The 25,497-nt window shown below is 37.4% G+C and overlaps 1 protein-coding gene across 1 annotated transcript in view; it reads left to right on the top strand.

Moving 5' to 3' along the window:
* SEMA3E (semaphorin 3E) overlaps positions 1–25,497 on the top strand; it is a 244,295-nt gene that overhangs the window by 15,863 nt on the left and 202,935 nt on the right. The gene's annotated exons all lie outside the window — the stretch shown is intronic.

The following is a 25,497-nucleotide window of genomic DNA, read 5'->3' as shown; positions in this document are numbered from 1 at the left end:
GGGAGGGGCAGAGGGAGAGAATCTTAAGCAGACTCCTCTTTGAGCGCAGAGCCTGATGCGGGACACATCTCAGGACCCTGAGATCATGACCTGAGCGGAAACCAAGAGTCGGGTGCTAAACCGACTGAGCCACCCAGGCGCCCCTCACATAAGATTTCAAATATCTTATTCCAACCAAAATAAATATCAACATTTAGAGAAAGACTGAAGCTTAGGAAAGCTCGTGGAATTTTACCCAAATCAGAATTTTCTCGAAGGTAGGGATGTCAGTGATTTAATCACATGCATGGCATCCAGACAGGGAGCCAGACATGTTTATCATTCTGAATTTGTACACTCTCATGGAAAGGGAATTCCCTACCTGATAAGGAAGTCCATTCCGTTTTTAATTTTTTTTATTTTTAAGAAGTCTCGGCATCCAACGTGTGGCTTGAACTCACGAGATCAAGAGTCACATGCTCGACCAACTGAGCCAGCCGGGCACTGCAAGCCCGTTGCATTTTTGAATGTTCTGAGGAGGGGAGAAAGTATTTGCATCTGACTGTATCTTCCACTTTTTAGTTGTAGTTCTTTTCTGTAATGCCATAAGGTTGTAAGTCATGGCAGACGCCCACATGCTTAAAAGAGAGTCATCAGGCCCCTCTGTGGCGGTGGGTGAACAGTTCTCCTGCCTTGGTTATCCTGTCCGTGCTGTCAGGGCTCCCATCATGCTCCTCTTTGTTACCCCCCCTCCCCCCTTAAATGGAGCACCACAATCAATACTCAAGAGATGCCTGCCTTGTCCTCAGAATAGTGGTGCTGTCGACTGGCAACTTTTATTTATTAAAGCCACCTGAGTTGACAGCAGCTAATTTGGCAAATATGCCGACCTATTGTTTACGATGAGATTGCAGTTGGGATTTTCACATGGACTCCAAGCCAGCACGTTCCTTTATTTCACATGTGTGGTTTATTTGTTGAAGTGAAGGAAAACCGTCTCCTGCTCTCTCTAATGTAGAACGTGAATCATAAGCATAGCAACAGTGTGTGGTGTCCTGGAAAAGGACGTGAGCTCCAGAGTGAGACACTCCTAAATTGAAAGACTCTTTCTGCTCTTGTGTTTACTTTTTCTTAACATCAGTTTTTACATTTGTTATCTTTAGGAAACTAGTTAGAAATGGTAGAACTTATATTCATTATAGAAATGCATTTAAAGTGTATTTTTTTTAATTTAAAATACACATTGTACGGGCTTTCTCTAGAATGTCAGTATTTGGAAGAAGGTTAACGCACATTTAAGACAATTTTTAAATGAGCCTATATAGCATATATGCTTTTGGCTTTCAGAGAGGATGTAGACCAATAAAGGTCATTGCTGATTTTCTTCATAAACATTGCTGAGATAATTTATATAACTATAGTAAGTGAATGGTTAACTTGAAATTCTTTAATATGAAAAAATAAAACACAACCTTTCTTCACAGCTAAAATAAACAGGAGACTTTTTAAATGTCTTAACAATTTTTATTTAAAAAGAATCTGGAATGGTCACCACAACAGAATGGCAGAATTAAAATACCACCGTAGCTGTGATTGCTTAATTTTGTAACTTTAATTTGCTGTCATTTTGTAGATTTGCCAGTCTCTCTGGGTATTTGTAGAAAGTACTGCGATCTTAAAAAAAAGAGGCATATGATTTTTCAGAATAATTTTTTTCATTAACTCCTTGTAAGTCAAATAGTAAGCTCTAGAAAAATAATTCACTGAGGACTTTATATGTTAAAAAGTATGTGTCATTAAAATTAAATTTATGAAAAAACTTTTTTAACCAAACTTATTTGTGGTATCTGTTCTGTTCTTGTTAATAGGATTAGCTTCATCAAGTGCTCTTTTCCTATATTACTAGTTTATGAGCTCCTTACACTTTTTAGGAATTTTGAATGTAGAGGAAAAATGACTCTAAGAATAATATTGAGTCAGGTGGTCATCAAGTCCAAAGAACACTACATATCCATTGTTTCTTAAATCAATTTATATCTTTCTGGTCCCACTAATGTATTTATGGTCCATCTGCTTTATTACAATAGCCTCCTGACTAATATCTTACTGTCATCCAATTTACTTGTCATACTAAAATTGAATGATCATTAAAAATGCAAATCTTACTCATTTCATTCCCCAAAATAAATCTTTAATGGAAGAATATGCATGGCTTTTTAGAGAAAATGCATACTTCTTGGCGTGGTATGCTAGACTTCTCGTGATCTGAGCCCCGTTTACTTGTACCCTTCTTTCTTGTTATATATCTTTTTTTGAGGTCCAATCTCCAGTGATTCTGAACTCCATGACATTCTGGACATCTGTCAAGCCTTTTCTTGCCTCCAAGCCTTTGTACTTTGCCTCTGCTTCCTAGAATGGCTTTTTTCTTTTGTCTCCATCCTCCCTTCCTCTTCTGCTTACTGTTAATGTCTGCTCATTTTTTAGGACTTGATTTAAACATGATACGCCTTTGCCAGTCTTCTATTAGCCTTCACAGCAGTGCATGCATACTTTATAACAGTTACTTATGCTGTATTACAATTATGTATATCTTAAATTCACTAGGATTAACTTGTTGGGAATAGAGACAGTATTTTACTCATTACTGTATCACAAGTATATATCTTAGTACCTAACAAAGAGTAGAAACTCAATAAATAAATGGATGAATGTGTTGTGCTATGGCCAACTGGTCTTTTCTGGGTGTTCATTCTGTACGAGAAACATGTGGGAAAATCTATACTTCATTGGCACAAAAGAATCTTTCTCTAACTTAGGAGAGCCATAAATAGCCAGTTCACAGATAATTCCAAAATTATTCAAAAATATGTTACCCATAAGCTTCATCATTTTTAGGTTGATATTATTTTTTTGGTGTTGTGAAAGAATACTTTTTAAGCACTACTCTACTTTCTATAAATTCCAGATCAGCATCTTTGGTAACATCTAGTATATGAAACAGCCTTTTAAAAAGCCCATCAAACAGAGATTTACAATTTCCTCCTTCATAAAATCACTTAGTTACCAATGTATCCAAATTATAGATTCTAGTAAAGGAAGTTTAAACTGTGTGACACAGTTATGAAAAAATATTTGGTGGGGTTAGTTTCATTCCTTTATGGTTAACCTTCCTAGGGCATTTATTAACCCTCACATATGAAATGGAAAGCGGTCATTCTCAAAGGAGGATTATATATAAATACGACTGCAAAATGAGGATCGTATAGGGACATAAAACATTAAAAATAAAAGTTAATGCTGAAGAGGAATTTATTGACTACAAAAATACTTAAAATTATGCTAAGATTTGTTTTATAGTTTGTATTTTCTATTTAAAATAATACTTCTTAACATATGTTTTAGAATTTTAACCAAATTAATTATTAAAATGAAGAAGGAGTATGAATTAGAATCTTTGAAGAATGTTTATTGGCAGATGTGAGATCTCATCTGGTAGGACTTCAGTAAAGGGAGAACAAGGACAAGGGCATTGTAGGCTGATGCAAAAAATCAAGACATAAGGAGATTGTAGTGGGTTTTTAGAAGAAAGCTGAACTTCCAAAAAAGAGCAGGAAATAACATTGAATAAGTATACAGGGGACAGTTTGCTAGGTACATCCTTTTTATCAGAACTTATTCAAGTGTGACAAATGGTGATTTTTGTAAAAATAACAATTCGAATGCAGTTCTTTTTCCAACTGGCAAAATGTCCCGTCTCAGAACTAGTTATCTCTAACATGAGATAATGTGGTATTTCTATTTGCTCTAGAATGTACTTGTACCAAAAGTAGGAAATGCAAAAAAGGGTTTTTTTTTTTTATGTAAAAAAGGTCATAACATGAATGCTAATTGCCCTAGCTACCTAGATCAAGTTTTGTAATAATCCAGGTATTTCTGTCTTGTTTATCATGATGCCATTGTTCGAAACCCTTTTTTCTTTGTTTGCAGTCTGTATACCCTACTTGTCAAAAGATTAAGAAGATAGACGCACACATAATTCACAGCAGCTATTTACCCCCAACTGAACGTAATTATTGAAAAAAGAAAAGCATAGATTTGGAAGGAACCCCAAAGGTATCTAGTTCATGGTTTAATCTGTTCAAGGGCAGAGATCAAACCTGCCACAACACAGGTACTTACTGAAGACATGGTTTTCTTTTCTTTTCTTAATCAACTTAATCCATTTTACTACCTCTAGGCAAGATTGTTTCAAACCCTTCCTGATGAAAACATTCCATTTAATAAATAAAGCTTTCAGGAGGGAGATTCCACAACAGCTCTCAGTATTTAGCGAAACTCTGTTTAGAAAGCTGACTGAAAACAAGTCCTTTATTATATCTCGGAGAGCTCACCCAGGCTTCTCCCACTTAGGACCATTCTCTGTAGTGTTGTGCGATTCACTTAAAACAGTAAAATTGCTTTATAGTTGCTATAATCTGCCTTCTGGTGGGAAGGTGTGGGTGTCTGTGTGCAAACCTCTCCTCTCGTGGGAGAAACAACGATGGAGATATATGTAAGTGTGGCATTATTAATGTTAGCCTTTTTATGACCTGAGAGGTTTCCTGTAGTTTCAACCTATAAATTGCCTTTCCTTAAAAATAGAAATATTCTCCCTCTGCCAGCTTCTAGGAACCCCCGCATTCATCTATGTGGTGGTTGCCCACATTATGGTACAACCCATCTGAGCCTGTTTTTTTTGTTTTGTTTTGTTTTTACCCACTCCCCTCTCTGGGACATAGTTCAAGCTCTTAAATTTTCTATAAATTTTCATCATCATTATTTTATTCTGTCTCCAGTTCCCTCAATGCCACACTATGTGCTAAAAACAACATGATATGAATTGGATGCTATGTATAACATGATGTCTACAAACATTTTAGAACAGTTTAGAGGAATCAAACCTCAAAATAAGGATAATAATAGGGGTCATTTCAGGTTACTTATAGAGATAAAAAGTAATAGGTGCCACAGAAACCCTTACAACAGTGCTGGGCACAGAGAAAGTGCTCAGTTCATATGAGCTGTTGTTATTTGCTATGATGAAGGTGGCATTGGTGGTGGTGTCTAAATACATTACAGCAGGATCTGTATCTTACTTGTTTTTATCTTCAGAAAATATAGTGCTTTATTCTATTCATAGATATGTTCAATACATATTTGCACATGTATATTCAATAAGTAGGTATTGATTCAACCCAACAAAATTCTTTCTTTAAGAACAATAGGTAGGGGGCGCCTGGGTGGCTCAGTGGGTCAAGCGTCTGCCTCCGGCTCAGGTCAAGATTTCAGGGTCCTGGGATAGAGCCCCGCATCGGGCTCCCTGCTCAGTGGGGAGTCTGCTTCTCCCTCTACCCCTCCCTCTTGCTCGTGATCTCTCTAGCTCACTCTCTCTCTCTCTCTCTCAAATAAATAAATAAAATCTTTTAAAAAAAGAACAATAGGTAGGAAGTTACTTAAGCATTTAAATTGTTGTGAAATACTATTTGAGTTGTCTAAAAACCTTTAATTCTTCATTGGGTACCTAGTAGAATTGCACATCTCTACCTCCCCTTGGAAGTTAGCGTGGCTCTGTGATTTGCTTTGGCCAATTAATGAGGTCAGAATTGACAATGCTACTTTTATGCAGAAACTGTGATCCATGAGGCTGAGGTATGATTTGTCACATTTCCTCTTCCTGCCTCAGCAGTCACAAATCCACTTGCCAAGATGGAGCCTCAGTTACCTGGGTGTCAGAGTTCTCTGCTAAGCCGGGTCCCACTTGAATACCTGTCTTGGGTATGTAAACTGAGTCTGAGATTTCCAGCTGTTTTTTTTTTGTTTTTTTGTTTTTTTATTGCAGAGTAACCTGTCCTTTCCTGACTGACAATTGGCAACACGGTTATTTGTGAAGAAAACATTTTGCTACTAGACATGACTAAGCAAACTATTTTCTCCACACACACATAAATTACCTTCAGGTGTCATTCCACATAACTGATTATGCCGTGCCAACTTTCTCTACACTAAATGTGGTGAAATTCTTTCCTTACAAGGAAGAAACACAGCATCTGTTGTATTTGAACAGGAAAACTGCTTCTGGCTGACTGTCCACAGTGCTGAATTGGAAATAAAATCTGGCTGGCCATTTATCTCCCGAATTTTAGCCCTTTGGAGCAATGCGAGGTGCTAGACTTACCTATGTAATTGTGTCTCACGGTCACTTCTCTGTCGTCTTGTGCAATGCAAAGTACAGAGTGTACTGACTTAACTTGTGACAGGAACAACTATTAAATAATCACTTGGGATTATTCGGGCCAACAGAGCGACTCTTCTCTTAGTCATGGCAAGAAAGACTGGAAGGTGGGGAAAATCGTCCTCACTGCCATTCTTCTACCCCACATACTTGGTTCTTCACTGAGAGCTTCAAAAGTATTTCTGGAATTCTTGTTTCTCTGCTCTTATATATGAATATTGTTTTGTATTTTAAATGCTTTGAAAGATGTTACATCTTCAGAAGTCGTCTTGGGTGTATTTTTTTCAAACAGTGATAATAAAGAAAATTACATTGCTTATTCTCTAATGGAATGAGTAAGGAAGTAAGATGAAATACATAGTTATAATGGAAACTGAGAGATAGGTGAAAAAATATTACTTTGAAAGAATTGCCTTTTAAAATTTATTTGTACCATCCTCGAGAGTTTATCCTTAAGCTCTTGAGTTTATCCTTAATTTTTCACATAGTTTACCATCTTAGTATTAAGAATTAAAAATTATGATAAAATGGGGGTGCCTGGGTGACTTAGTCAGTAAAGCATTTGACTCTTGATTTTGGCTCAGGTCTTGATCTCAGGGCCCTGAGATAGAGGCCCAGATTGGCATCCACACTCAGCAGGTAGTCTGTTGGAGATTCTCTCTCTCCTCAACCTCTGCCCTTCCCCCTGCTCTTGTGCGCACACTCTCTCTCTCGAATAAATGAAAAATAAATCTTTACAAAAATTATGATAAAACTGAAATATGGACCGTAAAATACAAAAGAATATTAAATGCAGAAAAATACAAATACTCTTAATTCAAAAGCTTTGTTAATCATACTAATGTGGGATATTTTTAGGCCTGAATTCTCGTCCTCATATTAGAGTAAGCCTATTTCTCTATGTAAATAGTAAATAGAGCTCCTTGTTAGTTCAATTTTAGATAAATGAGTAAAGAAAGAGTACTTGCTGAGAACAGTAGTCATTTCATATTGTTTTGTGGTTTACAAGTGCTCCATTAAAAACAGCATGATATTGTTGGGCCTATTTGAAATAGTCCTACAGTCTGATTCACAAAGGAGAATTGATCATTCCTTCCCATGTTGTTTTTTTTTTTTTAATTTCTGTGTATTTTAGATTTAATTCTGTATGTTATTTACTTGCTGATGTGAGGATGGCGAGAAGGGCAGGATAGGTTAAGTGGATTAATTGGCAGTCTCTTTCGCTTTCAGGTTGTAAGAGAGTTATGATGTTAGGGTGCTTCTTCCAATGTGAATAAAAGTTACTATTTTTAAGTATCTACTACGTGCTGGATGATGTAGATGCAAAATTAGCTGTATATTATTATTCATATTTCATGCATAAGCTAAAAGAAGCTCAGTTACTTCGGTGCTTACCCATGTAAAGCCATGTAGCTAGATAGCGACAAAACTGGATTCAAACCCAGTGTCTGTCCTTTCTGAATACAACAAGCTGAATTATGGGTATAATTTTGAAAGATTATTTTCACCTAGGCTATCACACTGTCTTTCCCCACAGTACATAGATTAGTCTTCATTGTATTTTTCTACGTGAAATATTGACTTTTATCATACTTAATGTTTTAAGGTTGGACAAATCTTATGGAAGCATTACTATATGATCTCTAAAACACGGCTTCCAAAGAACTTGTTCCTCAGGGTAAGAGGACACCTATCCCAGACATAGACATTTATGTGTTTTGCCTCATCCCTAGTGACACTGGAACACTCTCTTCTTTAAAATCCAGGGATAAAATTAGACAAGGCGGCTTAAACTGCACAAACCATACAATTACCAAAATATACTCTTAGCATTAGGAGGGCAATGCGGACTTGGCCGGTATTTTCTTTGCTTGTTTTTCTCATCAGCTGAAAACACAGTCAAATTTGGGCTGTGTGACTGTGGGTATTTTGCTACCTAAGACTCACTTCTTCATCCATAAAATATACCCATCTCCCGCCTAAGATTACTTTCTGGATTAATTTAAATATTATATTTAAATATATATTGAATAATGTATTTTAATTTGAATATTATATATTATAAATCACAGTGCCTGTCATAGTAAAACCTTGAAATTATAAGTATCCACTGGAAAACGTGAGACTATACATTAAGAAAGGAATTGTGCCATCACCGTGCTTCAGCTCTGGGGGAAGAATATATATATATATGCATTAGTTGTTGAGTAACACTCTGAATAAAAATAAATAAAGCAGGATAAGGAGAATAGACTGTATTAGGGGTTCTTTCTTTATGCAGGGTGGTCAGAGAGAGCATTGCTGACAGGTGATATTAGAGATCTGAAGGAATATGACAACCTGGGGGAAAACGTTACAGATAGACTGATAAGTACAAAGGCACTGAAGCTGGAGCATCATCTGTCCGTTCGAACAGTGAAGTGAGCAGGAGGAATGGTGAGAGAGGAAATCAGTGCAGTAGATGGGGAAGTGATCTGTCAGTCTCGTCTGCCATACTGAAGAGTGGATTTAGGCTATATGAATGGGAAACCACTGGGGAGTTTTGAATTAAAAGGCTTGGTCTGTCTTTCAGGTTGAAGAGGTTACTGACTGCTGGTTAAGCAATGATAGACTTTAGGGGCCAGGATTGAAACATGGAAACCAATTCAGAGGTTCTTTTAATAGTTCAGGCTAAGAGACTTTGGTAGTGTGGGTGAGAGTGCTATTGATGGAGGCAGAAAGAAAAGATACCATGGATATTAAAGGTAGAGCTAACATAATTTGCTGATAGATTATATCAGGGCTTAAGAGGTAGGAAGAAGCCAAGGATGAATCCAAGGGTTTCGTCCTGAACAACTGGAACAGTGTAGTTGCCACTTCTTCATGGGGAAGGTTGCTGGAGAAGCAAGTGTGGTTATGCACAGAATGATGTGGTAGCTCGATGGAGCCTGAGGTCAAGGAGAATGACGGTTATCGTTGGGTGGTCTGCAGCAGATTGCCTGGGGATGGACTGATCTGGTGAGAAGAAACAACTGGTGATGTACAAGTGGGACTGAAGACCTTGAGTAGAGGAGAGATAGGATTGATTGAAGCAGAGCAGAGGGACAGCAGGGGATAGGAGTATTGACGAAGGTGGTCAGCAGGATCGATGGCGGGTGGGAGACCTCAGGATTTTTCTCTTGAAAATTTCTAGTTTCTCAGTTGTATGTAAAGCAAGTGTCCCCACTGCAGGAGGAGGGGGAGGAAGGAGGTGTGTATTAGTGGGCTTGGGTTGCCATAACAAAGTAGCACAGACTCAACTGCAATTTATTTTCTCACAGTTCTGGAGACTAAAATTCCGAGATCAAGGTGTCAGCAGAGTTGGTTTCTTCAAAGGCCTCTCTCCTTGGCTTGTAGATAGCGATCTTCATCTTGTGTCTTACACGGTCATGTCTAACCTCTTCTTATATGAACAGCAGGCATATTAACGTAGGCCCACCCTAATGGCTTAAGGACTTCATTTTTAACTTAATCACCTCTTTAAAGGCCCTATCTCCATATAAAGTCACATTCAGAAGTACTGGGGACTAGAGTTTCAACCTTTGAATTTTGAGGGACATAGTTCAGCCCGTAAAAAGATGGCTGAGTTTGAGGAAATGGTCTGTAACAGGCCAGGGAAATTTAGGATTGCAGGGAATCATTTCAGTTGATGCTGTAAACCTGTTCAATCACAGTCCCATCATTGTAGTATCCATAACATTAAAGAAATCAGGGATAGGGGCACCTGGGTGGCACAGTCGGTTGAGCAGCTGACTCCTGGTTTTGGCTCAGGTGGTGATCTGGGGGTCCTGGGAATCAAGCCTCTCCAGCGGTGGGCTCCATGCTCAGTGGAGGGTCTGCTTGAAATATTTTCTCTCTCCCTCTGCCCCTCCCCCCACACACACAGGTGTGCACGTGTACATGCTCTCTCTTGCTCAGATAAATAAATAAATCTTTAAAAAAGAAAATTCAGGGGTAACTTAAGTTTAAAGTTTTAATAACTCTATTCATGCCGATTCAATTCAGTAAATGTTTTTTGTTTTTTTTTTTTAAAGATTTTATTTATTTATTTGACAGAGAGAGACGCAGCGAGAGAGGGAACACAAGCAGGGGGAGTGGGAGAGGGAGAAGCAGGCTTCCCGCAGAGCAGGGAGCCCAATGTGGGACTCAATCCCAGGACCCTGGGATCATGATCTGAGCCGAAGGCAGTTGCTTAACTGACTGAGCCCTCAATAAATGTTTTCTGTACCTATACTTTGTATTTAGTAGTATAGAAGATAAAATAGAAACTAAGAATAGTAGCTCTAGATTTCTTCACTATGCATCCACGTGTTCCAGGTATTTTTGCCAAGTGCTCTACACTTGTTATGTCATTAATTATACCCGCAGAAGTTTAGATTGGAAAAGTGGAAAAGAGGGAGAGATTGGTAAAGTGAACTTTTATTCTGTGACTTTCAGATTAAAGTCCTGTTTCTGCTGCTTTCTCATACAATCTTACATTCTCTCGAAAAGTCTGTGCATTACTTGCTTCAGGTATTTAATATATAACATTTTTGTTCACATTTTATTTGTAGTTTGTCCTTAAGTCAAGATTTAGTATTTTCCATAAATATTTTTATTTCATTTTACAGTTTACTGTAGCATGTATTTATATATTTATCCAAATGAAAGGGAGTCTCTTTTGATTTTTAAAAATTTGTTGTTCGTAATAATTTAATGGGCAGTATTTAATTTTATTATGATTACAATGGAAAAATTTTTTTTTACCCTCTCACATGATCATGAGAAGGTTATGAGCATAAGCTTTGCAGCCAAACATACCAACCTATGAATTCTGGTTCTGCAAATATCCGATGGGTGATCTTGAACAAACTACTCTGGAACCTCAGTTTCTTTTTCATTAACATGCATTCATCAACAAAACTAAAAGGCAACCTATGGAATGGGAGAAGATATTTGCAAATGACATATGTGATAGAGGGTTAGTATCTAAAATATATAAAGAACTTCTACAACTCAATGCCCAAAAAACAAATAATCCAATTAAAAAATGGGCAGAAGACATGAACAGACACATCTCCAAAGAAGACATCCAGATGGCCAACGGACACATGAAAAGATGTTCAACATCACTTACCATCAGGGAAATGCAAATCAAAACTACAATGAGATATCACCCCACACCTGTCAGAATGGCTAATTAACAACACAAGAAACACCGGGTGTTGGCGAGGATGTGGAGAAAAAGGAACCCTCGTGCACTGTTGGTGGGAATGAAAATTGCTGCAGCTACTGTGGAAAACAGTAAGGCGGTTCCTCAAAAACTTAAAAATAGAGGGGTGCCTGGCTGGCTCAGTCAGTGGAACATGCATCTGGATCTTGGGGTTGTAAGTTCGTGCCCCACGTTGGGTGTAGAGAATACTTAACATAAAATCTTTTCTAAAAAAGTTAAAAATAGAACTACTTTATGATCTAGCAAACGTGCTACTAGGTATTTAACCAAAGAATACAAGAACGATAATTCAAAGAGATACGTGTACCTCTCTGTTTATAGCAGCATTATTTACAATAGCCAAGATAGTGGAAGCAGCCCAAGTTTCCATCTACAGATGAATGGATAGAGAAAATGTGGTATATGTATATAATGGAATACAACTCAGTCATCAAAAAGAATGAAATCTTGCCATTTTTAACGACATGGATGGAGCTAGCGTTATAATGCTAAGCGAAATAAATCCGAGAAAGACAAATACCATAGGATTTCACTCATGTGGAATTTGAGAAACAAAACAAAGTAGCAAAGGGAAAAAAAATTAGAGAGAGAGAGAGAGACCAACCAAGAAACAGACTCTTAACTGTGGAGAACAAACTGACAGTTACCAGAACGGAGGTGGGTGGGGGGATGGGGGAAATAGGTGATGGGGATTAGGGCATGCACTTGTTGTGATGAGCACTGGGTGATGTATGGAAGTGCTGAATCACAGTATTGTACACCTGAAACTAATATAACACTGTACGTTAACTAATTGAAATAAAAAAAACTTAATGAAAAAAATACAATGGAAAATTTAAAAAAAACATATAGCACATTATTTAAGTAGGCAACTAACATACATGATCTCAACATAACATTTTTTGTATCATTGGTGGAGCCTTTTTGGGCTTCATGGTTATGTTACATGATCAAATATACAGCAGTGGCGAAAAGTATTCAAAAAAATTTTAGAGAGAGGAAAAATGTCTGTGTAACAATAAATTATAGAGCATAATGTTTAAATTATCTTTCTCAATACATAGTAATTTGCCAGACATTTCTTTATACTTTCTCAATACTTAGAAATTTTTCAAATGACTTTTAATTCTTGACAGTCATCCTTTGAATTCTTAAAATGAATGAAATTTTATGCTGCAAATTTTACCATAGCCTACTTTTCTTTCACTTAGCTCTCTCAAGCAATGAGACTTGGGGTTTTACCAACTATGAAAGCTTAAATGTGCTCATAACAATTTTGGATCACATGCCATTTCAAAGCCTAAAGAATACTGTGGATTCTCTAGACAAATTCAAAACTTTGCATGTGTACTCAGAAAGATGTATGCAGGGAGCCTGGGTGGCTCAGTTGGTTAAGCTACTGCCTTCGGCTCAGGTCATGATACTGGAGTCACAGGATCGAGTCCCGCATCGGGCTCCCTGCTCGGCAGGGAGTCTGCTTCTCCCTCTGACCCTCCCCCCCTCATGCTCTCTCTCTCTCATTCTCTCTCTCAAATAAATAAATAAAATCTTAAAAAAAAAAAAAGATGTATGCAAATTCAGATAACTCGTGTATTCCCGTAAGACAACCCATGATATCCACAGGCTTTTAGACCCACAAATAAAAGCCCAGTTTCACCGATGGACTATAATATAGACAGGGAACAAGAGAGATGTTTATGACAAAGTATGAAAAATGCAAAACACAAACACATTGATTGCAATGATAGAAAATATGCATGCTCTGAACAAAAATTTTTTAAAACTCACATAAAACAAAAGTTTTATAAGGGTCGTGAGATTATAAATCTGTATTAACTTCTTTTTAAAAATTCCTTTTAATGCTCTATTGTTTTGTATTAAAAATAATATAGTAATATGAGAAACCTAGAAAAGAGATAGCATAACCTGAACAAATGCAATCATCCCTTAAGTGTTCACGTCACATCTAGGAGCTTCCTTCCTTTTTATTGGATAAAGCTAAAATAATCTTTTAGAAATTCAGTGGTTGCACCACCCTCTAATTAAAACTCCTCAATGGCTCTTAGGACAAAAATAATGAAAATGGTCCCCAAGGCTCCTTTTCATGAAATGGCCTGTGTCCATCTTTCCACCATTTCCCCCGTTCAGCCTTTCCCAGAAAAAGCCTACCCTGCTGGCCCCTCCTGGCTTCTGTGGCTCTAAACATGACTTTACACGTTCATTCCCTTGTCCTCCCGCTCTCCCTTCTCTTAAATCTTACTCATTCTTTAGATTTCAGCTCCAATTTCACCTCTTCAGGAAAGGTCCTATTGATTCTCCAGCTTGAGTGGAGTACTACCTCATTCACACTTAACAACATTCAGATTTTTATTTCATAGCTTTTTTTTTGTAGAATAAATGAAAATTAAGCCCACAAACCAGTTCATGTTGTTATAAAATATTAAAAATATTTTAAAATGTGGAGTTTGGTTTTTTTATTTTTATTTTTATTTTTTATTATTATTTTTTAAAGATTTTATTTATTTGACAGAGAGAGACAGGGAGAGAGGGAACACGAGCAGGGGGAGTGGGAGAGGGAGAAGCAGGCTTCCTGCTGAGCAGGGAGCCCGATGCAGGGCTCGATCCCAGGACCCTGGGATCATGACCTGAGCCAAAGGCAGACGCTTAACGACTGAGTCACCCAGGCGCGCCCCCCCCCCTTTTTTTTTAAAGAGTTTGGTTTTTTTATTTTTTTTTATTTTATTATTATTTTTTTAAGATTTTATTTATTTATTTGAGACAGAGAGAATGAGACAGAGAGAGAGAGCATGAGAGGGGGGAGGACCAGAGGGAGAAGCAGACTCCCTGCTGAGCAGGGAGTCCGATGTGGGACTCGATCCTGGGACTCCAGGATCATGACCTGAGCTGATGGCAGTCGCTTAACCAACTGAGCCACCCAGGCGCCCAAGAGTTTGGTTTTTTTAAATAGATAAAACTGAGGATGAAGCACTGCAGTTGTCTAACTAATCAATATGGCAGCCCATTTCCCTTAAAATGAATGCACGTAACGCCAGGTCTCTTCAAGATTCTACAGTAATGAAATTCTAAGGGTAAAGAATGTGCTCTGTGGGTAGAGAAGATATTTACAACATTTATAGTTTATGTCTTGACAATCAGACTGATAACACAATCCCAAAACATCCAGTGATTTTCATACATTCAGAGAAAGTCAATTAAAGTTGAAAAAAGAGTTAAACATGTCTTTTGTTATTATGTGGATACAAAAGCTAACTGATTGAATCTGTCCTTTTTTAAGGTTAAGTAAGTACTGCCTTAGGTCATTTCATACTGGGGAATTCAAAAGGGAAGGCAAATTAGCTCAGTGGAAGCTAATCTCAGCATCATCTCAGTGGTTGGAATAGCACTTCTAAGTGCTTATTTAGAAGTTCAGTATTCCTGAATTATTTCCAGTTGTACCAATCAGAGAGTGTTGGTACAGCTTGACACAGTATCATTCCTGTGGATTTAACATTTGAGGAGTGCGAGCATATATCATATCCTGAGTAAATAGCCTAAATACAATACAAAGATCGTGAAATGACACTATTTTTAGCTTTAACTTCAAATATTTCTTGGAAGCTTCACCTTACTAGATCTTATTCTATATTTTAATATTAGTCACAATATAATATGCAAATAGGAAAATACTTGTATTTGCTTAAAACAATAATATCTAACCTGATTTTTTAAAAATCTCATTGAGATTGCCCAGGAAACGGATGAACTGCTAACATATTAAGGCTAACAAATCATCAGTCCAATAGCTTTTTTGTAGATCACACTGACAGGAAAAACCATTAACCACTCTGTCTCTTCATTCTGTAAATCAAGACTTTCAAAGATTTTTCAGCTTGGGATGCATGGAAGGTAGCAATCTTGCAAGTTCTCAATTTTCTCATCACATATAGTTACCTGAAGCTGGCGAATGCCAACCAGATAGGTAATGATTGCTGTTCACTGAAGGGTAACTAGGATTCTGGGTCTCAAAATGTTTAATAGAATATTTGAGATATCAAACTTTTATTATTTGTTTCAGGTGTTTTTAATTTTAAAATTGTATCTCTTTACATATTTAAGGGTTCATATAATAACAGATTTCTATGCATATCTAAATAGTAAGAGAAAACCACTTAGGTTTAAAACCAAATCCAAAAAATTTTTATCACTTCTGCTTGAATTCAGTCTAAGAGCCCTAACAGCCAGGCACTTTTTCACAAATTATAGACAGCCTGATTCAGAGTATACACATAGATTTAAATGGAACAAAATAATCTGAAGGGAGGAGTGGCCCCTCTCTATACATGCTTATGACTTATTAAACTAATTTCACTTCACTTTTCAAGGGTGGGGATGAAATTCCTCTGTCCTCCTTCAGTCAGTTTGCTTTGCAAATGCACTAATGCACTTTATTCTAATGAGGAAGCTCTTTATGAGTTGTTAGAATAGTTTTTGCTTTCCAGAAATGTGGTTATCCTCAGGTCCATTAGGTGAACTGCACAATAGGGATATGAATCTTTACTCTCTGCACCTGAAGACATTTCTGACAGAGGATGATTTGGCAAGATAAACACGTTTGACTTCCTATTCAGTTTCTTAGCACCTTATTTTTCTGCTTGCAGCCTTTAAAAAATACTCACATGGGCAAGAGGAGTAGCCAAATCTAAAGAAAAGTGTATGCAAGTGTTTGTATAATGACTTGTTACAAGTATTGTGGTGTTGCCATAGACAGCTATAAAGATTAAATGGCTAGGTTTTCATGTATTATTTTAGAAGAATGCAAAGATCTACAGCAGACAAAGATAAAATTGTGGCTTAAGAGATTAGAAGATATTTGCTTTGTGAGAAGATCGTTTGTTTTGTTTTTTCCTGTATACATCTTTTTTTTTTTTTTTAAAGATTTTATTTATTTATTTGAGACAGAGAGAATGAGAGACAGAGAGCATGGGAGGGAGGAGGGCCAGAGGGAGAAGCAGACTCCCTGCCGAGCAGGGAGCCTGATGCGGGACTGGATCCCGGGACTCCAGGATCATGACCTGAGCCGAAGGCAGTCGCTTAACCAGCTGAGCCACCCAGGCGCCCCTTTCCTGTATACATCTTTAAATAGAATTGTACCCATCTTAATGCTGGTATTAGAATTAATCAAACCACTGAAGTTAGTTAAACCACTATATTTAAACTAACATTATAGTGGTAGAGCACCTTCTGATCTCCTTAACAAAATGCCTATAGCAGCATCTAGTTTTGCTCTGAAAAGCTATGCCATTTTTCTATATGAGTAGTTATGAGTTATCGAAATAGTATTAGCACTTAAGTCATAAGAATACAAAACTTCACTCCTTCCTTCTTGTAACTTACAGATATCCCCTCTTCGCATTGTAAAGCAAGAAAGGATCAGCTGCAAGCTTTCATGTTTTTATTCCCTTTTCTCTTCTATGTTTCATCTCCCTAACACAGTCAACAAGAACTGAAATAGCCCAGCACTCATATTAACACATGAACTTCAGGGATTTTTTTGGATGGGAGCTAATGATATACACATTTTGCGGGGGTAGGAGCTAATGATGTACACATTCATACCACTTTGAAGTGCTTTATTACCCTCAGAAGTAGAGGACTTTGACCAGTGGGTTAATAGTGTTTCATGGAGAAATATGGTATTGGGTTAAAAGCTTATTGGAGAAATATTATATAATGTAACTACTTTTTCTTGGACCTATACATAAAACAATATAAAATTACACAGTTTTGTTGGGCTAAATTTCAATTTCAGTTTTACTTAAATATTATTGAGGACCTACTATGTGCAAGCTGTGATATTCAGAGGGATCAAGTGTACTTTTAGCTCTTAAGGGAATTCTAATATAACAGGTATAATGATACATGCAAACAAATGTGAATGGCATGGGCAAAATGGAGCAGCAAGGGGACATTACAAACAAAAGGTGGGAGGAATCATAGCAGGAAAAATGAAACTGATGTTTAAGAGTGCTTAAAGTTTAAGGTAAGTTGGGACAACCAATTTTAATAGTTTTACATTTTGAGATTCAAGTTGATAGAGTCAAGAGCATTTTTCTTTGATTCTAATGTCTTAGTTGTCCCCTGGATGCACCTGCAAGTGGTATTATTAGTCCTGGCACACTTTGAATTATGTCATGAGATTAGAATCTGTTAAACTTAAGCACTCATCTGGAGAAAAAAAAAATATACTTCTAAATGTCAGGTGCCTTAGACCTCTGAAGGTAAGAGGAGGACACATCTTTTTGGGGAGGGGGAGAGGCCATGGGGACGGCCTGTTTATTGGAAATTACTGAACATTTGCTATGTGAAAACAGAGTTTTAGATATAATATCAGGAAAGGTTGTATGCAGGCAGTGGTAGCTCATCTGGTAACAGTGACTCATGATTTGTGACCACCTCAACACTTCAGAGAATAGTGTTCGTTTTTCTCACGTTTTCTCCTTTATCACACTGGTGTTACTGACTTTATTGTGTCTCCTGATGATTAAGCAGGGATGGAAACAAAAACTATATTGCTCCTACCCTGAAACAGAATTAAAGAGACAAAATTCTCATCCACCCCATTCCCAGTGTAACCCAGAGCATATTGGAATCCGCGCTATTCAGAATTAATAAAAATCTTCTCCTTCTTCCTCCCTCCTCTCTCTCTCTCCCTCGCCCCGTTTCTCCTCCCTTCCTTTTTATAGTGATGTTAATAGTAATGGTTAAGTATACAAACAAGCATAGTCACCATTTAGTGAACTCTTAGTATATGTCAAGAATTATGCTCAGAACATTAATTACATTATATTTTATTCTTACATTTCCACTTCAAGGTATATATTTTTTTTAGCCTTCTTTTTTTTTTAAGATTTTATTTATTTATTTGAGAGAGAGAGAATGAGAGAGAGAGAGCACACGAGAGGGGGGAGGGTCAGAGGGAGAAGCAGACGCCCTGCTGAGCAAGGAGCCCGACATGGGACTCAATCCCGGGACTCCAGGATCATGACCTGAGCCGAAGGCAGTCGCTTAACCAACTGAGCCACCCATGCGCCCTCAAGGTATATTTTATGTCCAGTTTTTTTCAAGTAAAAGAAAATAGCATGTGCTAGATTAACCAAACAGGTCAGATTTATTATAAGGACACAGTTCATGATCCAGAGCACTACATACAACCAGGCCTCAGGAAAGGAGGAGAATCAGGACCTAACAATATATTAGGAACTCAGGAAGGAAGCTCTCTTTTATCTTTGGTTTTATCTATATATCTGTAGCTTGGCTTTCTCTTTCTGTGTACACAGGACAAGAGAAAGGTGGTCCCTCTACAGCTTCTATAGACTAGCCAACATTAATGACTATCTCTCAAGCCCAAGGCCAAATTCTTAGGAAAAGAAAATTTGACTTTCCAAAGAGCTTGACTTAGCTATCCAAAAATGATCCAAGGACCTTTAGCTGGAGAGTCAGGTTTACTTGGAATAAAGGTGGGAAAAGAGTGTACAGAAAAAAGGGCGCCTGGGTGGCTCAGTTGGTTGGGTGGCTGCCTTCGGCTCAGGTCATGATCCTGGAGTCCCTGGATCGAGTCCCGCATCGGGATCCCTGCTCGGCGGGGAGCCTGCTTCTCCCTCTGACCCAACCCCCTCTCTATGTGCTTTCTCTCATTCTCTCTCTCTCTCAAATAAATAAACAAAATCTTAAAAAAAAAAAAAAAAGAGTGTACAGAAAAAGGCATCTTGTGTGCATTCCCTAGGATGAGGATAAATCAAAGAGGGTAACTAGTTTATCCAAGTTCACATAGTAAATAAATGGCAAGATGGGATTTCAGAACACAGATTTTGAGTTTAAAGCCCAAGTAGCTTTCATTGAATTGTGTTGATTTTTGTATTGGTTTCCTCTTGATACTATAATAAATTATTATAAATGTAGTGTTTTTAAACAGCACAGTTTCATTATCTTAATAGTTTGGGAGGTCAGAAGACTTAAAAATGTTAGAAGGGTCTATCTTCCTTCTAGAGGCCTTAGGAAGAATCCATTTCCTTACCTTTTATAGTTTGAAGAGACCTCTTCCTTGCTCCCTTCCAACCTCTGTTTTTCTCATCTTACATCTTTCTCTCACTCTGACCCTCCTACCTCCTTCTTAAGAGGACCCTTGTGACTGCATTGGATCCACCCAGATAATCCAGGATCATCTCCCCATCTCAAAATCCTTACCTTCTTTACATCGTCAAAGTCCTTTTTGCCATGTAAAGTAACATATTCACAAATTCCGGGGCTTAGGGTGTAAACATCTTTGGGGAGGCCATTATTCAGCCGACCACAACTCTCTAGACTTTACTCCATTCCTACTTAGTGCTGCCATTGGAATTATCACTCAATCTTCTTTTTACAATTTCATTTTCTACACATTTCTAGTTCTTCTAGTTCTCTAAGATTATAACCTTGTTTGACATAAAAAGCACTATTTTTATTTGTTTCATCATCATATTGGTTGAGATTCTTCCATTCTTCCAATAGTGAATATTTCTTGGTCTTGGTAATTCCTAGATCTTAATTTCTAATGTAATTCATCCATTTTTTGAGAAGGACTTTGACACAAAGTTCTAGTTTTGACAGAGATGAAAGCAGAGGGAGGGCATTTCACAGAGATGGGAAGGATTTTAATGAACAGAGGCCCAGAGGAAGATATATAAAGTATAGCCACAGAAAATAGTGTTACCTAGTCTGTGGGTAACATTTGATGGAAGGATGAGAGAGGGAACGTGGATTGGGAGCTATATTTTGAAAGTTTTAGAATTAATCAGCATTCTACTTATGTAATATGATTGATAGACAAATGATTATTATCTCAAAATTAAGTTTTCTACAAATCCATTATTTTTAAAAATGTTTGTTGTGTGGAAAATACCTGTTTTTAAAAAGCTTGCCGTTCTTTACATACACGTGGGTTCTACCTCTAAAATTCCAAAAAGGTCTTTCAAGAACAATTACATTACTTATTATTTAGAAACAGATACACACACACCCCACAAACAAAGCCACCCACACATTAGCAGGACCTCATGCAATGCTGGAAGTAAACAGCACTGGAACCCTAGAGACATATACCTTTGAGCTGCGGTTGTTTATTCCATGTATCTCATTCTGTGTTCTAATGGTTTTTCATGGTATTGAATGGTTTTCTGAATGTAGAAATTAAGTCTATATGTAACTGTTAGGTAGTAAGTACCCAAAAGGGCCATATGTGTACTGATTTCTATTGTATTCATCTTGGGTAGAACTATTCGTGTTGATGTTAAGCAAAAGCCAACTTAATTTTATAGTCATTAAGGACCAACTATGAAAGTATTTAATAGCTACAAATCAGCCCTAGAGCAAAAGTGGGTTATTGAATTTAAGCTCACAGTATAAATGAACTATTTTGGCACCCATTAGATTAAAATGATTAAATTGCTTCTCTCCTGTGTCTCATATTCACATAGGAAGTTTTGTACTTTTGCTTAACCACAAAATACTTTGCCCTCTAGAAGGGAAAAAAATAATCCCATAGCTTTTTAATGAAAGGGACATTGTGTGTGTGTAACTTAATGTTTCCTCTAGATTTACTCTTTTAGAAAGGCCTAGAGGGGGAAAATATTAGACACTAGTGGCTTACAATGACATCATTCTGTATTTAATTAAAATGTGTCTTTAATGCTCCACTAAGGCTTTCAAAACCAGAGAGCTTTATCTAATTATATTTTATATATCTAATTATATTTTTTCCTTTTTAAAAACTGGAATTCTTCTAATTTTCATATTTGGCATTAATTTTTTAAAGGACGATAAGTGGATAAACCCAAACATTTAAGTCAGTTTAACCTAGAACTGTTTTGCCTACCAAAACTTTCCTAGTGTCTGTGTTTATAAAGAAAAATTTCCTAATGTTTTACTGCTTATCCACTTATTTAGTTAATGTATACTAAGTGCCACCCATTTAGAGGTAGAGTCCTTTAGAAATAGGAAGTTTTAGACATATAAAAATGCATGACCTATAGATTTTGTCCTAAGGAAAGAAAACAGATGCACAGTTAAGTGTATAGCATGTAATGGGATAAGTGCTAGTAAAGACAGAGATGTTAAGGAGTACCAAGGAGTGTCATGATAGGTTTTCTGGAGGTAATTTGTGTTATGGTTAAGTCTTAGGAGCCTTGTTGATTCTGAGCATTCGGTCCCTTTAAGAGAAGATTGGAATTCTCCCAGCATAAGCTTTGCAAATGCTTGGAACAGCAAACTGCCAGCATTGTGAATGCAGTGTATTTCCAAAGGGAGGACTCTAGCCTGGACAATAGCATCGAGTCACCATTGATTTTTATATATAAACACTGACTCAGTTATCTATATGGGCAAACAGAGAATGGATGAATAAAACCCAAGATCAATTTATAAAAGCCACTAGTATTCAATACTTTGTATTATTTATTTCAATGTGTTCCCTCACTAACTCATTTACTAAAGTTGACCAATAGAATATAATGACAGTATTCATCATGGTGCCATTCTTATAGTCTCAAAGCTTTCTAAAACAATTACATTTGATATTGTGAAAACTTGAAGTATACAGAAAGATACAGAAGAAGTGCTGGATCCAAGATCTCAGTGAATGGAAGTTGTGGCACAGCCCTTGTGCCACCTGGATGATCCATCCTCACACCTGCCACCACGGGTGGATGTAGCTCACCTCTGCTCTGGCGTTCTCCGTTTCAGTGGAGCCAACTGGCATTAATCTCCATATTCGTGAGAGAAAATAATATATGTGAGAAGAGCCCTTTGGAAACCACAAGTGACACATTAATATGAGTCTTTATTATAATAGTATGAAGTTGGGTGCAGTGTCTTCCAAATACTCTTCTTCTTCTCAGTTTCCAGAGATGCACCACCAGAAATGTACCTGACCATTTTTTTAATGTATATTATTTCTAATTCCTCCCATATATATTCCTCTGTACCTACACATATATATATTTTTTCCATCAGGATGATTAAGTTCTTTCTTTATATCAGAGTATGGTATATTAGTTCTACTAGAACAGCAGAGGGGTAGTGTTCAGGGTATTAGAATTGGGTTTGATGGTAGATTATAACAACTTGACCCTATATTATCTACAGAGTGAATATTTCACGAATTCATACTATTTTACCACAATAACAACCAAGAAAAGTATAGTTGTGTATTATAGTCTTATATATGTTTAACCTACGTTTGGACAAAGTTGCATACAGTACAGTGAAGTGTAGCATCACTTACTGATTGGAAATGGGCAGGAGAATTAGAAGGCTTGCTAAATTATAACAGTATAATGGACATGTTCCCAGGACACTTCTTAATAGGTTTCATGGAAACCATAATCAATGAGTGAAAGCTGCTAGTATAGGAACATGTGTTGAGTCAAACACAGTCAAGATAGTAAAATGGATGAACACAAAGAACTGAGTGCTAAGAGAGTGAATATCACTAAAGGCTTTTTGGGCAGTGACCCGTTTCAGTTAGCAAAAATAACTATCGTAAAAATATCAAGGTTTTTTTGACGTAAGGCCTGAGTCCTACACTGACCTGATACTTCCATGACCACCAAGGCTTTGGTGAGCTTAGATCATAATTTCAAGTGTTTTTTTCTGGTCCTTGTCTAGTCTGACACACTGGCCATAAGATTTTGTGAATCACAGTATTAGCGTCAGAAGAGATACTTAGGTAGATGTGTCCCTTGCCAGGAGTATAAAGTGTGTAGGTGCTATCCATAATATCCGTAAAAGAGATGATTACACTGATGGTTCTCTAAGCTGAGTGTTAGTGTTCTTTCGAGAAGTGTCAGGCAATCACCTGCCCAGTTGGCCTAGTCATCATTCCATAGATTTACTGAGGTTAGCATGGTCATGGTTTTGAGGTTTAAATGGGTGAGCTGTAATTGGGGTGAATCCAAGAGCCATTAATGGAACTGTCAGGTAGGAGAGCTTTCTAAAGCCCTGCCTTAGGAAGTTATCGTTTTCAATTAGATTATTTGACCCCATTAATATTGTTTCTCTGTGCCTAAGAAAATTTTAGGGAGAAGTCAAAAGATTGACATAAGTTCCTATAAATATAGAAAGGCCCAAGATTCATCATAAGATCAGAGGGCACAGGAAAGGCATAGGAAGGAGACTGGGTCACCAATAGCAGAAGACCCCGTGTCAGGTAGAAGGACAAATAAGAATGAGAAACAGTACCTAGAGATGTTACTGCCCCGGGAGTAGAAAAGCAGGTAAAGAAAGAAGATTGGAAAGTAAACATTAACAGACTATTCTCATGGCTTGTTAAGACATATATACAGATAGATATGGAAGTAAACTAGTCTGTATTTATTTAGTTATATATTTATTATATACTTAAACTACAACACTGCACATGCATGTGTTAATATACACAAATAAAGCTCTTGTCTTTATCCACTGAGAGAACCAAGAAGCGGTGACCCTCAGGCAGCAACGAGCATATCCAGCACCTAGCATTCTCTGTTAAAAATAACCAGGGTTCCTTGAAAAAGTGGGTAGAGCAGAGCAGGGAAGTCCAAGATGAAGCTGGAGCATGAATGCGCTATAAAGAAAAGGAAGAGAAGAGAGGAGAAAGAACAAAGGGATGACAGAAGGATGGAAGGAAGGGGAAAGATGGGTGGGGTGTTAAAAGCACACAGGAGCCAACCTGAAAGAGCTCAGCAAGGCCAGTGCTGCAACAGTTTGAACAACGAAAGACGTAGTGAATTACAACCAAAAGAACAACAGAAGTATCTGTGAGTCCAAAGTAACCTAAATAAATTACTAAATAAGTAAATGGGAGAAGGGACAAATATTTCCTATAGAAGATTCTAATTAAAAATGTAGACAAAATGAAGGAAATAGAAAATCACAATTAGAACAGCATAGTAATATCTGTTGCAGGCTAGAGGACGCAATGATAGATACTACAATTAGTGGACAGAAGTTTAAGGAGAAACAGGATATTTGCATAGTCACAAAGTATGCCTTCCTAAAGGACATTAATTACAAAGAAAAAATATAGTAACTTTGCAGTGGAGAAATCTGGAAAATACCATCTTAACCTAGTGATCAGGGTAAACAGCCCAGACTTACCAAATCATCACCCCCCATGGGATGCTCTAAGATGAGATGCACCTCTGTAGTGTCCTTCCTAATAATGCAGGACCTCAATCTAATTTTGGGAAAACATCAGACAAATCCAGATTGAATGACATTGCATGAAATAGCTAACTATTACCTTTTAAGTGTGTCGGGGTCCTGAAAGACCAGGAATGAATGAACAAGTACCACAGAATGGAAGAGACCAAGAAGAAAGGACAACTACTTGCAATCTGGGATCTGGAGACAAAACAGCCTTAGTGGAAAAACTGGTGAATTCGGAATGAAGTCTGTAATTTAGTTAATAGCACTGTACCAATGTTAATTTCTTATGATAATTGTACCACAGATTTTAACATTAGGGAAACCCAGGTGAAAAGTGTAATAACTCTGTGCTGTTTTTGCAACTCTTCTCTAAATCCAAAATCATCTCAAAATTAAGAAAAAAAGAAATATAGACTCATAAGGAAAATAGCAATCATTTTATCTGTCATGGAATTGTGAAAAGTTGCTGTTGAAGCGCACTGCCATTAGGATGCTTTTGGTTACAAGGAACAGAGAAGCCAGCTTAATTGTCTTAAATAATTGCTTATGTAACTGAAGAAATGACGAAGCAAGGGGATGCTGGATCAAGATGTTCAACTGAGACTGTCTTCTTTTTTTTTTTTTTTTAAGATTTTATTTATTTGAGAGAGAGAGAATGAGAGAGAGCGAGTACATGAGAGGGAAGAGGGCAGAGGGGGAAGCAGACCCCCTGCTGAGCAGGGAGCCCAATGTGGGACTCGATCCCAGGACTCCAGGATCATGACCTGAGCCGAAGGCAGTCGCTTAACCAACT

The sequence above is a fragment of the Mirounga leonina genome, unplaced genomic scaffold (genome assembly GCF_011800145.1).
Source record: "Mirounga leonina isolate KUSES-001 unplaced genomic scaffold, KU_Mleo_1.0 Mir_174, whole genome shotgun sequence".
Lineage (NCBI taxonomy): Eukaryota > Metazoa > Chordata > Mammalia > Carnivora > Phocidae > Mirounga > Mirounga leonina.
The sequence above is the reverse complement of the archived record's forward strand: the minus strand, read 5'-3'. Positions and strand labels throughout refer to the sequence as shown.